The sequence below is a fragment of the Manis pentadactyla genome, chromosome 11, assembly GCF_030020395.1.
Source record: "Manis pentadactyla isolate mManPen7 chromosome 11, mManPen7.hap1, whole genome shotgun sequence".
NCBI lineage: Eukaryota > Metazoa > Chordata > Mammalia > Pholidota > Manidae > Manis > Manis pentadactyla.
This window is the reverse complement of record NC_080029.1, coordinates 68544737-68561762: the sequence shown is the minus strand read 5'-3', so window position 1 is coordinate 68561762 and position 17026 is coordinate 68544737.

Below are 17026 nucleotides of genomic sequence, written 5' to 3'. Positions count from 1 at the left end.
GTGAATTCTGTTTTAAGAGTTAAAAATAAGATTCCCTTGTGACAATCCATACTAAAAGAGAGCTCAACATCATTGTCTTAAAAGTACATCCTTCTTCCCCAAGAACTCAAAATAAAAGAAAGATTTACTTTAATACCAACATGCTTTTATAAATGCCATTCCCTTTACCTCAATTTTGCTTCTCAGCCATTCTCTGCCTTTAAGACCCTGATTAAATACCACCTTCTCTGCTAAATATTATGACTTTTATACTCCACTCAAAAATAATGCATTGTTTCTTCAATGGTTCTATATCATGTTTTGCTTACTTTTATTATAGAATGTCATGCATTAATTTATCCATTAATCCAACATCATAAAGCAGCTGACCATTCATCAGGAATCATACTCAGATCAGGAATACAGAGAGAAGCAAAATCAAGAGAGCAGCTCATCCAGTGGTGCTGTAATTATTTCTCTCTGTCTCTCCCATACCATAAGTTCCTTGAGGTATGGAGTGTTTATTTAATCAGTTGAGCAGACCAAGGGCAATAGGTGATAAGACCTCCAGAAGGACTGTGAAGCCCACAGCTATGCCAGTACGGACTCCAACTTCTCTTCATAGCTTCCTTTTTCTCCCTCGGTTCTAAATCAACATTTCCCCCTCCTCCTGCCACTCCTCTCTTGCACCCATGCCTGCTATACTTTCACCCACCATGCATAAAACTGAGCCTAGTATTTTCTCTACCCAAATGTCCACTATCTCCCTAGTTTCCCAAGACAGAAACCTAAGGGTTACCATCAACTTCCCTTTTCCCTGATTGCAAATGTACAAAACAACTAAAACTGGTGATTCTATGCCCTAAATTACTCTTGCAGTCACCTTCTCTCTCAGTCTTCACTGGCCTCACTTTAGTTTCCTCTTCATCTTCTGCCTGGATTATTTCCATAGCATATTAACTGGTTGCACTGATGGTGAGCTGTCCCCACACCAAGTCATTCATCTCTACTCGACGCCAGAGTTTTCTCTCTAAAATATGAATCAGACCATTTTTTTCCCACCACTTCTCTCATTAAAAGTTACTGATGGCTTTTCATCACCTTAATAAGGTGCTGAGAGATCCAAAGCTATCTCTTAGGGCATACACCTTATGTTATTGCAGTTTGCTTTACTGTGATTTGCAGACACTACTTTTTAAAAAATTGAAGGTTTGTGGTAACCCTGCATCAAGCAAGCCTATCAGCACCGTTTTCCTAACAGCATTTGCTCACTTTGCATCGCTGTGTCACATTTTGGTAATTCTAACAATATTCCATTATTATTATATTTGTTATGGTGATCTGTGATCAGTGATTTTTGAGATTACTATTTTCATTGTTTTGGGGCGCCATAAACCAAGCCCATATAACACGGTGAACTTCATGGAAAAATAACATATGTGTTCTCACTACTCCACCAACCAGCCATTCCCCAGTCTCTCTCCCTTTCCTTAGGCATTCCTATTTCCTGAGACACAACAATATTGAAATTGTGCAAATTAGCGCTACAATGGCCTTTAAGTGTTCAAGGGAAAGGGAAGAGTCCCACCTCTCTCACTTTAAATCAAAAGTTAGAAATGATTAAGCTTAATGGGGAAGGCATGTCGAATGCCAAAATATGCCAAAAGCTAGGCCTCTTGCACCAAACAGTTGGCTAAGTATTGAAGGCAAAGGAGAAGTTCTTGAAGGAAATTAAAACTGCTACTCCAGTGAACACATGAATGAATAATAAAAAAGCAAAAGAGCTTTATTGCTGATAGGGAAAAAGTTTCAGTGGTCTGGAGAGATCAAATCAGTCACAACATTCCCTTAAACCAAAGCCTAATTCACAGCAAAGCCCTAATTCTCTTCAATTCTGTGAATACTGAGAGAGGTGAGGAAGCTGCAGAAGAAAAGCTAGAAGCTAGCAGAGGTTGGTTCATGAGGTTTACGGAAAGAAGCCATCTCCATTACATAAAAGTACAAGGTGAAACAGCAAGTGCGGATGCAGAAGCTGCAGCAACTTTATCCTTAAGTCTCACTAAGAGAATCAACAAAGGTGGCTACACTAAACAAAAGATTTTCAATGCAGACAAAACGGCCTTCTGTTAGAGATGATGGTGTCTTTACTGTGAGATTCACTTCATTGCACTGTGGAACTGAACCCACATTATTGCCGAAATATGCCTGTATAAGAAGATTCTTAGTGATCTGGCCGTGCTCTCTAAAGTCACTGCTGTGCACTCCCTCTGCTCAAGAACACACATTAAGGGGTCCAAGGTTCCCTTCAGAAAACATGATTGTGAAATGTAGGAAGCTAAAATCTTCTCACATGTCATGTTCTGTGCAGCTTGGGGAACTTATGTAAAGGCTAACATGTTTGTCAACTCTGTCCAAGGAAAAGTGATTCTCTTCCTCTTGGACATGGATATTCCAATCACTGCAATAGAACAAGGAAAATGATGAATGTCATAAATTAAGTTGAGGCATCTTCTAAAACCTTTGTTTGTCCCAAGGCACTCAGCTCTCATGCAGGGTGTTTCTATGACTTTCAAGACTGAATCCTGGAATTTTAAAACTAAAAGAGATTCTAATCTAATCTAATCTCATTTCACAGATAAGAAAATTCAAGGCTAGAACACTGAGAGACGTGTATACGCTCACACAACTAATAAGTACCCATTCCCTTCCCTCCTCACAACAAAAAAGGAGGTAGATTTTATAATATTAAAAAATAGGTTTGTTTATGCATTTTCCTGAGGAGTAAACCCATTCATATGCCAGAGCCTCTGTTCCAATGTTGTTTCATCTCTAAAACTCACTTCTTATTTTTTGCATTTTCAATTAGACACAAGGTGAAATGTCTCTCTATGGAAATTTTGACTCCCTTTTACCTGTCACTGTGGGTGTATTAAAGTATATGAAGTTATAAAAAGATATGAAATGTGAATACAAACTAGTTTAATTATTTCCATCCTCCAAAGACTATGACTGCAGTTAGATGTCAGTGAAATCTCCAGTAGTTGAACTTCAGGCTTAGAAATATAGTGAGTAGAAAGAAAGGCTAGAGAAAATGGAGCTGATGAAGAATACCAAAAAAGAACATTTATCTCCACCAAAAGAGCATGTATCCATGATGGGAAAATCTGCAGCTTCACACAGCGTTAGTGAGTCAAAGATGATGACTATTTGGCAAAGTTAAACCAAGCCAAGTTCAGTCAATTTATAGATCACTGAGCTACTTTCTTAAGTTAAAAAGCACTTGAAATGTTTTTATTTGCTAACTTGTACTTGTTATCTGTTCCCTTCCATTAGCCAGGATCTAAATCTGAGATACACCAGCCACTGAGGTACAATTCTTTAAACAGGCTGGAGTCAACAGCCCTCTTTGACTTTCAGAATGATTAATATGCACCAATATAACAATTTGCACCTGAGTTTTAAACATCCATGTTTGCAGTAATTATTTTTACTACACTGATACATTATGATCCCTGGCTCTTCCATGTGATGCAACTGGAAGTGAAGATTTTCCAGAACTGATCAAGCCCATACTGTTGGCCGTACCTTCTGCATCTCTCAGACTGCTAGGGAAGTTGGGTTTGGTCTGGAAAGGAAAAAAAGTTCCTTGCCTATTTTCCCTAGCCAAACACTGTTTCCCCTGGCCAAACAATTCTCCTAACTAAATAATTCTACTCTCCACTGTCCCCATGTGCTAACCAAGGAAGAAACTTGACATGTAAATCTAGCTATGTCCGAAGTATACATTTGAGAAGGAGGGTACTCAGCTATTATCTGAGCTGCACACTTTGAAGGGAGCCTCATTTATCAGAACTTTTTACTGACTCAAAGAGGCAACTGGTGGGAGTAAAGGAGCGAGTTAATCTACAGATAGTAAAATGATTTGAGACCCATATGCATAGCGACAATTGTCTACCACCTACTCTATCATCACCAAGGCAAAATGACAGTATTTTTGTATCTCCCATCCATGCCCCTCTTCTTAAATTGTTTACTGCTCAACTACTTTTGAGTTATTTTTCCCTTCAATGCTTACTTCCTTCTTTTCTTCAGTTATTTTATGTGTATGAAAAAATGTTAAAGGGTTGGCAAAAAGTACTGTAACTTTCCTGGATCATGTACCTTTTTATGGATGATCTTGGCAAGCGGAACATCCAGACTGTCCTCTATTCTTCTGTGGCTAGGCTGGAGCTGCATGAATGCAGACAGGATATCAACTCTGTCACTATGGCCTCAAGCCATTATGGGGTGTCAGGAAATGGAAGACTGAAAGAGTCCTAACTTCACTAAAGTCTCAATTGTCTGAATGGCTTCAGCATTTCAGGTATGAAGGCTGTTTTTCTAAATTCACCTTTTATTGTGAATTTTAGACACCAAAGCAATGGTAGTCCATGCCAGGACCCTACCTTTTGATCCATTTTCTAAGAGAAACTCCTCAGGTTTACAATTAACCACAGTATAAAAGAGTACATATTTTTGTTAAATATGTAATCCAAATTTTTAATAAAAAAGAAAGATAAATATGCCTCTGATTCCTCATTTCTGAAATGGGGAAAAGAGTATTTGCCTCATAGGGTTGTTGTAAAAGTTAAATAAAATAATACATTTAAAGTGCTAGTGCTTGGCATTAGGCCTGGCATATAAAATGTACTCATTAAATATCATGTATTATAACTGGGTCAGGCATCTTGGTAGTATTTGTCTATATAGACTACAAACAATGGATTCCAAAGGTTTATGCCTAAAATTCAGAAAGGACATATTAACGAGTTTTCACTAGATATCAAAACAGCTAGGTGACTGACCTAATTTTTCATTTTCAATGAGTTGACGTGGCATTATGTAGACCCAGCCTAAGTGGGCCATTAATCCCAAAATAAGTGAAAGATGAGGCCACACACTTGACCTGCTTTCAGCCTGTTGAGAGTAACAGCAGAAAGTTTAGATTTGAGTCCACTTGGCATTTAGGCTCTCATAAACTTTAAAGACCAGCAACCCAATCACACTTTCACTTCTCAGCTTGTAAGTGAACTTGTGGAATTATCAGCTCTACTCTCAGTGATACAGAAGTTGCTTGGAATTTAAAGGGCTGCAAAGTCCCTCAGCCTCTATACTGTACAATGCTACAACTTGTCACACAGTTGCTTTCTAGGGAGAATTAATAAAATGTTAAAGGCTAGTTAACACAAATTGTACCCTCAATGATACCAGAAAATCTTATCTGACTTAAGCAAGGTACTTCCCCACCCACCTACCCTCCCTCCCTCCCTCCCTCCTTTCCTTCCTTCTTTCCTTCCTTTCTTCCATCCATCCATCCTTCCTCCCTCCCTCCACCCCTCCCTTCCCATCCTTCCCTTCTACCACCTCATACAGAAAGGAGATCAGGCTAGATCTAGGTGGCAAATAGGTTTCGTCTTACTTACCAACTCTGATCCACTGGAAGTGTCTTCCTACAGTGTTAAATTGGGAAGGATTGCAAGGTTGAACAGAGGTTCATCAGGAAAGAGTTTTATGATTGATCAGTGATCTGGAGGGAGGGGAAACTGGAGTCATTCTGAAATCTATCTGCTAGCCCTGGATTGAATAATTTTCTAAATCTCTTCCAACTACAAAACTCTAACAACCATTCTTATTTATAAAGAGCCATAGAATTGAGAACTTTGCTTCACACCATGCTTACAGTAGCACTTTAAATTTGATGTGTATTCAAATGCCACAAGAGAGAATTCAAGGTAGTATTAACAAAATTATCCCTGGAGTAACCTAAAGTAGATGGGTAGTCTACTGAAATCTAAACTTTTTTTCTAAGCTGTAGTGAGAAGAGATGCTGAAAAGTCTTCTTGATATTCTTATGGGGATAATTCATCTCTGAATTTAGCTCTACCCTCCCATCTTCAGAAATGATGAAGATGGGTAGGACTGGAACCTTTCTTGGGAAACTGGATGGTTAGCTTTATTATCAGATCTCATGTTTCAGAGTTGAGAAGGAAGAATTACCCAACTGGGACAACGATCCACATAATAGACAGGTATTTCAGACCCTTGGCAGGCCCGAAGCTGACTAGATTATCTCAGATGCAGTGTGTCTGGGCTTGTGGGTGCCTTGAGGGACACGTGTATGGGATTGAAAGAGCTGAGCCCTAAAAGCAATGATGCTGGAATGGTCCAAGATGACCCTAGGAACTCTTATTTAAGCTTAGCCACTCCCCATCCATCCTCTGTCCAAGAACCAGGGCAGCTGCTGAAAGGACTTGGCCAGTAGGGATCAATACTACTATGATCTGTGTGTGACTTGTTAATAACAAAATTGTATAGCATTTTTGTATGTACAGGAACCAAACTCCACATTTATCCTGACTGGATAATGAATTCAGACCTCCACTTCATTTAGGCTGTGTAAATGTACATAAGTGGACCCAAAAGAGAAATACAGATCTTACAGAAGAAAAAGAAAAGATATGGCCATTTTGTCCCTGGAGTTTTTGGAGTAGTTCCTATGAGTTACACTACAATGATAACTTAGAGATAACTCTATGCATATCTTATAGCACTGTTCCAACAGTTACTACAGAATCAGTCCCCACACGACTCTTAATATGCTTCAATTACATTTGGATGATGCCCTACCTCCACGTCCCTGTTCCTGTCAGTATAGGTGAAGGCTTCACTGAATCAGTTCTTTAAGTTTGGAATCTCAGTGTCAGCAATCAGTCTTCTCTCCCAAATCCAACCACCTCATTCATTTCCTCCCTACCATCCACACATTATTCTTAGATCTTCCAGTATCAGTCAAAGTTCTATTAAGCATATATTGAGATCTGGGTTTAGGTAGGGAAGTTCAAAGGAACATGTACAGCTCAGTGCTAACAACGGTTTACCAGTTGAGAACACGGAGCACATTAAATCTGAAAAGCAAACCTCAGGGCCAGAAAAGACAGGACTTCATGTGCCCCAGGAGGATTCACAGAGGTCATAAGTGAGAAGTAGAGGAACTCTGAAGCCAATGGTGGGGTTCAGGACACACTACCACCCAAATATGGCACCTTAGCATATTGAATGTTTCAAGCTGAAGGAATCTAAGAAACAGCAGGTGCCCAAAGGATTTTCTGACCTTCCTCTGAAGCAGGTTATAAAACCTCATGTGATAGATGCCCTTCTTATACTCACAGGAATGTTTCCCACAGTCTTAGCTCATAGCCTTTTTTGTCTTATCATTTTTTTCCATGACTCCCTACTTTTCATGAAACCTAGCAAAAAAACACTCAGGTTCAATTGCTTCTTTGGGTCTTTTCCTTATGAAGGTTCATGTGTCACATAAAACTTATTAAATAAATTTGTATGCTTTTCTCTTGTTAATACGTCTTTTGCTAACATGGGCCCCAGCCAAGAACTTAGACCCATGCTCTGTGTAGGGGAGAGAGCACTGACATCTGAGAGGTTTTTAAACCCAGTGAGAGTTTTGCTTTCATTCAGTTCTGGATTCAGAATCCCTGGGCCTATGTCTGGGTAGTGATATTGTCTGAGTAGACTTAAAAACTGTTTAGCTACATTCAGTTTTGATTCAACCCAACAAATATTTACAATGCCTCTATGCTTCATGCACACCCTTGAAGATGCTAGTAGAAAAAAGGAAAAGATTCCAACAAAGAAACTGGATGATTTTAAAACAAAAATACAGATTTCTACCTGCACTACTAACCAGAAGTTTACTATGATGACATCAACTTCTTTCCTCCCTTAGTGTCTGCTCTACAAAAATCATTCCTTATCTACCCAGTCCTTATGTTTAAAGCAAATCAATGTTTTGTCTTACTAGTTTCTCACTAGCTTCTGATGCCTGGACACACTCACCCTCAGCCACATCACCTTCTTCTCTCTTTCCCCCATCCCTCTTCCTTTCTCTCTCTCTCCTAAAATCTTGAATTCTCATAACCTTTACTGACAATAAGAACTGTCGCCAGCAAATCCAACTCCCTTCCTTCTTCCTTCCCTCCTCTTGCTGCCATCCCCACCTGCTGTACTCCATGTCCTCCCCTTGGCATTTTATCAACTTCTGTCAAAGACTGTACTTAGGATGAATCTGGTCGGAGCTCTTATTCAGAAAGGTTGACTTCATTGTAAGGCCTAGGATGTTGACTCTCCCAAGGATATTTGCATTTTTATAGGTGGCAAAATCTTAAGTAAAAAGGAATAAAACTGTAATGGTAAATTTTCAATCACTGGAAAACTAATGGAAGCAGCCATTGAAATATCAGAGGGGTCTTCCCAAAGCCCCCGAAAAACAACTGTTATCTTCAATTCCACAACACAAAGCACTTCTCAGTTTTCTAAGAGGTACCTGCTGGAATTTCTTGGCTCTGACTTGAATCCTACTCTATAATTCTCCTGGGGTGGTACTCTCTCATCAGAATGAGAACTGCTGGTGCCCAGAACTCTGAATAGCAATAATTCTCCTGTAACATTAAAAAAAAAACTTTAGTGCCTGGAAGGCTTGGGAGTGAAGGAGTTAATGCTCTTAAGTGCCCATCAAGGCAGTTAATGGGTCTTAACAGAAACCTGAGTAGGAGACCAACCACCTGCATTCAAACTGACCACTTTTCTGTAGAATCCTGGGTGGTCTGCCTAAGCAGGTTTCCCCATTCCCTGGGGGGCTAGAGGAGAAGAATCCAGTTCAATAACGAGCAAAAGAATGATTAATAGTGCTTCCTGCCCTCAGTTAGAGATGGGGTGGGCAGCAGGGTGCTGGAAGAAAAGCAAACAGCTGTATATTAGATTGCAGTGTGGACAGAAGCCACTTACATTTTACATTTGATATCATTCTGGTGGCTGAGGAATGGAATCAAAACCCATTCTTGACTTAGCACAGCAAAGAGGAAGCTGCTGTGCCATTTTTATTACATTTTTATTAGTCTGTTCATTTATCATTAAAGACCTTTTTAAAATCAGAAGCGCTGTCTTCCCTATAATCTGAAAAAGTATAGTAACTATTTAGCACATCTATATTTTTAAAGAAAAAGGAAATTGCATGTGTGGGCATCCTTACTGGATATAAATATTCCATGGAATATATATATATACATATGTGATTTTCTAAAATATAGATTATAAAATACTAATGAATTCATACTCTCAGGTGAATCTGCACAGCCTTGTTTCCCAACATAGGAGTTTGGAATAGTGTGAAATGCAGCAACAGTACAGACTCTGTGAGAGAGACTGATGGGGATAGGGAGAGATGGAGACTTAATGATTGAGACTCAGTCATTCTCTACTTCTTCCTCCAGTGCCATCCCATGAATCAAGGCTGTATGTGACATTACAGTTGGCAATTTAAGAAATCATAAAAGAAATTAGATGAGAAACAAAGTTTATATCCCACAAGTAAAATTTAAATTAGAAATCAAATTTAAGCACACAGAGAACTCTCAATATATACAGAGAACACATATGTTTGTGTGTGTTTGTGCTGGTTATTTGCATATTTGTACACACACATACACACAACAGACATGCATAAGGAACCAGTTTATTATTAAAAGAGCATATGCATGGGAGAGAGACTTCCTAGATTCAGACTTGGCTGTGCTGCTAACTGGCTAGTAAAGTAATTACACAATTCATGTCAAGTCTAAATCTCTATAAAATGAAGGTGTTAGATATCCTCATGGTCTTTTACAACTTTAAGATTTCTAAACACTTGTGTACAAAGGTCATTATTAAGCAATCAGAAGAAATTCTCTTTTGATCTGACCCCTAACTTAACCCCCCACCTCCCATATGCTCAGCTGTGGAGTAACATTCTGGACACTGGGGTTAGTGGAAGCCATACAGCTGTGTAGAGAAGATACTGGAATGCAGTGAGTAGAAAGGAGCCACCCACAGGAGGAGAGAAGTTCCAGGACTGCTATGAGAAAGTAAAGGCCATGTCTCTCAGAAGAGTCTGCTTGGGGCACATGGTGGGTAGGAAAGCAATCTTTCTCCCTCCCTGACTCAAAAATGGTGGCTGAAAGCACAGACTTCAAAGTCTGTTGGGTTCATGTTCAAGTCCCCGCAATACCAGTCACTAGCTATGTACTTTGTCCAGTTACTATACTGTTCTAATCCTCAGTTTTCCTCTCCTGGAAAATGAAGATTATAAAGCCCACTTCAACAAGTTCTTTTAAGTGAGGATTTGGATGACATTTGTAGCATGGTGCCCAGCACATAAGTATTCAAAAAGATTGTATGGGTACGGGGGACTCTCTTGTCCCCTTCTGGCATGAGCCAGGAGCTCTGTCTTCTTGCTTTATCTCAAAATAAAAGCCTCTGCTTTGCTCTCCTATAAAAAAAAAATTTGTATGTGTATGTTTTACACATACAGATCTTCCTTGACTTACAATGGGGTTACATCCTGATAAACTCATAAGTTGAAAATCTTTTAAGTCGGAAATGCATTCAACATACCTAACCAATCATCATAACTTAGCCTAGCCTACCTTAAAGATGCTCAGAACACTTCCATTAGCCTACAGCTGGGAAACATCATCTAACACAAAGCCTATTTTATAATAAAGTATTAAATAACTCATATAATTTATTGAATACTATTGAAAACAAAAACAGAATGGTTGTATGGAAATGGAATGGTTATAAGTGTATCAGTGGTTTACCCTCATGGCTGCCACTGCCACATATCACTAGCCCAGGAAAAGCTCAAAGTTCAAAATTTGAAGTACAGTTTCTTCTAATGTGTATTGCTTCCATCGCATCATAGGTCAAAAAATCCTAAGACAAACTATCATTAAGTCAGGGACCCTCTGTATATGTATATTGATATATATTTCACATATTAGATATTTATTATTAAATCCCTGGTAAGCTAGTTTTGTAGAGATTTATGGAAGAAAGGCCATTATTACTTGGCAGTGGGAAAAACAGAAACTATTCATGAAGGATAGGAAAGAATTTTCCTTTTCTATGGAAAAGGACATTTGGAGATCAGAAAAAATAAATAGGATAAGAAATGAATAGAGAACTAAGCACTATATTTTAGATACATATACATGGTCAACCACTGAGAATCGTTCCATGGTGCTTCCTTATTTATGTCATGTTGATTGCCTATATTATGGATGGCTGGATGCCCCTGGATGATCCCAATGACAAAGCCTCAAGATAAAGTACCCTATCTATGCATTCATGTATTTACTAAATACTTCTAAGAATTCCTCCAGAATGAAAGCACCAGGAGAATGGTTGGCAGGGGTGGGTTGTGGGGGGGGGCATGCTTATTTTGTCCAGTGCTGGATCTCAAAAGCCTAGAAATGGTACATGGTAGGTATTCAAAAAAATACCAAAACATAGACATTTTATATATTTGTTCTGTTAATTATCTCTCGACTATCTTCCCCTGCTACAATGTAAGCTCCACAAGACAGTGAACATTGCTTTGTCCATTGATGTGTGCCATGTGCCTTGAACAGTGTCTAACACACTATGTGTGCCATGTGCCTTGAACAGTGTCTGGCACACTGTGGGTGATTCATAAATGTTTTTAGAATTATGACTGTAGGGGGTAGGGAGAGTGGTTTAGAATAGCAAAATCTCAACAATCCAGGCTGCTCAAGAAGCTTTTTAACCTTTAGTTTCAAATGGAAGTTTCAAGGAAAATGGCTTCCACAGCCCCTTAAACGCACAGCACTCATCTAAATATGCAGACCTTTGTGGAGTTTCTGAGAAGATGAAGACAAGGGGAAAAAGTCAGTTCCATATCCAAGGTTGCAAAGGCTGTTCAACATTCATCCAAATTCACGCTCTCCTACACTGGTTTGTCAAATCCTTTATTTAAATATCTCATTATCTAAGACAATTTTGTACTTACTGTCATGAAGGCTTATGAAACCTGCAAACCTGTCTTGCTGGAACAGGTACAATTTAAGCCAGTGATTGTTCAAAAGAGAAAGGAAAGGTGAAGAATGGCACCATTGTGAAGATTTAGAGCAGGAAAGCAGACAGCCCTTGGATCTAACCTCTGCTCTCCAGGGTGTTTGTTTAGGCTCTTTAGACAATGCATGGAGCCTAAAGATAGAAGGGGAAATTCTAAGTCTTCATGTATAATTTTTGTTGTTATATCTAAACTGATAGTTGAGGGCTAGGAGCTGAAACAATATTTTATAGAAGTATCATGTTGAAGTTTTTGCAGGTTTCAAAATATTTAAATATGTAAATTTCAATGGAGAGACGTTCAGATTTTTTGATAGTCTAATGATTTTAAGCATCTCATTTCTAGTCACACACTGACAAAAGATGTTCAGATTGCAGTGTGAGATGGTTTCTATGGTTACAGTTGTTTCCTAGCATTTTAGTGACATCTTTTGTGAGCATTGGCTGCTTCACTTATTTGTCACTAATGTATGTGTAGAACTATAGTTAATAGCCTTGGGCGGACAAAATTTTTTTTTCTGAATGGCTGTATTGTTTTTTAGCAGCATTTTTCAATAAGGTGACAATGCATTAGAATACTAATGGTATGTATGGTATTTTAAGATGTCAAGTTTTCAATAAAATGATAATGAAAATTTTGCATTTCATTTAATAGTTAAATATTCATGAATTTTCACAGCATGATGAACTGAGTGAAAAATAAAGAAACTGTATAATGTATAATACTAAACATCATAAATTAAGTTTCTTTTCATAGAAGCTATTCAAGAGTGTTTAATATATGGTTCTTTATGGATTTAGACCAATCTGAGCTAAATTAAAGGCATCTAAAAAGGAAACTTGTTTAAACCAATTTAACATATTTTAACACAGCATGTTTACAATGTAACAATATAAAGGAAAATGACACATTACAAACAATATATACATTATATAAAATTATGATGACTAAGTGTGGGATGTAATCATTAGGCAAGAATATTTTGAAGAAAGTAATTATGAAGTAGGAGATGGAGGCATGCATGGGAGTAGAGTCAGGTGACATACCATGAATAATAGGATGAAAGTAAGCAGTAGAAATTGAGAATCTAAAAGTTCTGTCCAACAAGGATCTGTTTTGGGTATTAGACCAATTTTTGGAGAACTCAGAGGTGAACATCATGTCTTTCCTTTGGCCCTGTACTGATATGGTCCTAAAGCAAATGTTTGAAGTAGGGAAAAACTTTGCCCTATGTTAAAAGTTAAAAGACTTTTTCTTCAAATTCAAAGATCATTTGTTGTCCTACAGCAGCATCCACTCCAGCTACCTTCTACAAAGACTGCATCTGTGGTGGGTATTGAGATGCTGGGTATGGAGTTAAGGTACTAGAAAGGAAGTAACTAATGGAATTCTAATTACTGATCACTCGGATGTGGAACAATGAGGAAAAAGCCATTACCTGACTCCTTATCAGAGAAATATTATCAATCACAGAAAAACCCACATCTTCTGCTGACCTGCTGGCTGAGAGGTGTTCAGCCATTCTCTCATGACTGGCCAGGTATGTGCTAGTGACCCAGCCTATTAGGACTGGTAGATGGGACTGAGAGAAGCATAAGCCTGAGACACAGAAGACAGACTTGGTTTCTAATGAAGAGCAGATCAAGACGAGAACCAATATAAATATTGAATCCTAGCCTGATAGGTGTTATGGATAGATCAGAGAATGTGGGCTTAAGATGTAAAACTTTAATTCCTGTAGGTTAAAAGCATCATCAGAATATTGCTCTGCCCAGATTAGTGGTTAACTTGGTGTTATCCCTCTTTCATAGGTACTATTTTCATTCATTTCTTTAATGCCTAACAGGTATGTGTAATAACATTTAACAGATACATATATGCCAATAGGAATCAAAGATAGTTCTAAAAAGTATTTTATACATGAGAATGTTACTGTGAATTCTATTGTTTAACCAATTCAGCATTATCCTTCATTATGCTAAATGGGTGATCATTTTATGTATTAGAAATTGAATTATCAATGAAAATAAAATAAGTGACAAAAGTAAAACAAAGAAATTTCATATAAGGTTTCCGTAATTCCAAACCCAGTTCATTTTACCATACTGAATTTTATTTATTAAATATCAACCAGGTAGTGTTATTCAGTGTCCTGGCTCTACCATTACTAGTTATACAACCTAGTGGAGGCAACCTCATTTCAATGTCTCAGTTTCTTCATCTGTAAATGGGGATAATTGGAGTATCTTCCTTGTAAAATGTTGTGTAGACAAAATGAGATCAATACCTATATAACACATAGCATTAAGCTTGTCAAATAGTAAACACCTGATAAATATTGGATCTCTTCATCATTCTTACAAGTAATGTTAATTCATTTAGAAAAATGCAAGACCAGTAGAGAGACGATGGGCAAGAGACATTGACTTTCTTAGCACAAATGCCATGAAAGTGAATGTAGGTACAGTGTTTTGATGGAGTATCTTAAACTGGACAATGTTCTGGGCGAGGAGTCAACAGAGCAAATTAGCTGACCTTCTACTAACTGGCTTCCCTCCCCATGAAAGTAGATTGGCATTACTGATCTCGTCCTGGTCTAAATTGTGATAACTGTATGACTTTCCAAAACCAGATGCTTAAAAAGGAATTCATAACACAAAAGGACAAATATTGTATGATTCTACTTACATGAGGTACCGAAAATAGTCAAATTCATAGAGATAGAAAGTAGAACAGTGGTTACTGGAGGCTGAGGGGAAAGTAAAATGGGAAGTTATTGTTTAAAGGGTACAGATTTTCATCTTGGGATGATAAATTTGTTCTGGAAATGGACATAGTAGTAACAGTTGCACAACAATGTGAATGTACTTAATGGCACAGAACTGCCACTTAAAAATGGTTAAAATGGTAAATTTTATGTGATGAATATTTTACCAAAATATGAAAGATAGCTATAAATGGCCAATAAACATTTGAGGGAAAGCCAAAAGAAAAAAAAAAAGGAATATATAGAATTAGCCCATCTACTGAGGCAAAATGTGACCCTTGTTCATAATTTTGGGCACTTAGTCAAGTAACATATTATTTAGTCTCAGTTTGCATGATGCCTAAGACCCCAAGACTTTGATTTTAAACATTTTTCATCAAAAAGTCCCTCATTAATTTTAGATGAACTCTTCTGACTTCAGACTTCAGAATAAAACAATTATATCCCATCACTATGAAAAGTGTCCACAGCAGTGCCTCAGGAATTCTAATGAGATCATTATCATCAGTAGCAAGGCGATCTGAGAATACATTAGTGTTGTGCACCAGAATAAGTGAGGAGAACATTATCAAGATAAGTTGTGGCTAATGCTTCCTACTTTATGCATTTCTGGGCAGATGACCAGCCACATTAAATATCACCCAAATGGACTGGGAATGCTACTGAGCAGGAAAAAGGTGGCATTTTCCTCCTGCATAAGTACAGCCAACACAAACATCACCCAGCATGAATGCTGCTCTGGCATTTTTCCCTTCATTCTGAGATATTTCTTGTCTCAGAAGATAAGGAAACCAATATCCTGCTGCAGAGATTTCAAACAAGCAAATGCTCTTCATTATTAGCTAGGATTAGATTAACAACAAATGTGATCTTTGGTTTCGAGGCCTTATCCTTTCTCCCAAAAGTTACCCTGATTCAAATAGTCCCATTTCTCTGTTTTATCAAGAAGTAGCAACGATCTGCTACCATCACTGTGATTATGGCATTTCAATCAACTTGTTTCACTGCAGATTGAGAAAACACTTTGTTGAAACCCTAAGGAAAACCTGCCATGTTTCCATTCAGACATATGGCAGAGGAAAAAAGCATAATAACCAGTAATCAGAGTCTGCCTTCTTTGGGTGGAATCCACTGTGGACAAAAACAATTTATGCTGCATTGGATAAAAATAGTTGATCGATGTTATTCTCCAAGAGACAGTAAAAATAATTCCTTCTCATCTGATATCCCAAAACTAGGGGGTAAAGAGTTCAGATAATGTTGGGATCGATAAAGTCACAAAAGCAGAGCCATGCAGGAAATACATCTCAAAATTACTATCTTGCTCTTTTTATTATAGAACAAGTCAAAGAATAGTCAGGGCCATTATGAAGGGTAGTATTACAACAAGTTTTAGTTCAGAGAATCATCAAAATTAATGACAACAAAGATATAATATGTATCTACCTAGAGTAGTGATTGCAGTGATCAACAATCTGAAGTGTTTTTCCCTTTCAAAAAATAGACCTCTGATTATTCCCCAAGGCTTAAATAATTCAGAATAGTGAATCATCAAAATTTATCTTTTAATATATTTTGAGTTGACATTTGAATATGGATATATATTTCATAGAAAATTAACATAGGCAAATTAACAAGGCCTCATTTAAGTCCAAACTCCGGTGAAATGGAGAAATATCCTTTTTCTTCATTATGTATCAAACCCTTTACTCTTTCCCATAATCTTCCATGCTCAGAATATTCTCCTTTTAGACCATGCCTTTTAGATCACACAAAAGTGCCCCTCTTTACAAATTACCTTTCTGCATAGCGCATGTATTGCACTATCAGTTTCTCTGCCTGTACAGTGATTAGTGGATGTTCCTATGTCAACAAAATAAAAAGTGGGTAATATTTGTTTTCATTGGCAACACGGTGATTCCTAATCTTTGCTGCACATTAGAATGACTCAGAAAGCTTTTAAAATCTAATGCTCAGATCATAGTCCATACCCATGAAATCAGAATGGCTGGGGCCAAGAGTCAAACACAGTATTTTTTAAAGATTCTCACATAATTCCAATGTGCAGCAAAGTTTGGGAAACATTATAGTAGATACTGGAAGTCAAAATTTTATGCCACTAAACCATTTTTTCACACAAGTACACAAGATTGGCAATATTTTTATTTCTTGGCATTAATCTTTAATAACCCTAGCAAAATAAATTCAAAGTGAAGCTGTAAGGATAAATAATTTTAAAAATCTCTTTTTTTTAAATCATTATCAAACCAATACCATACTAAGGCCTCGCTAAACATTTTCTCATTAAATATATTATT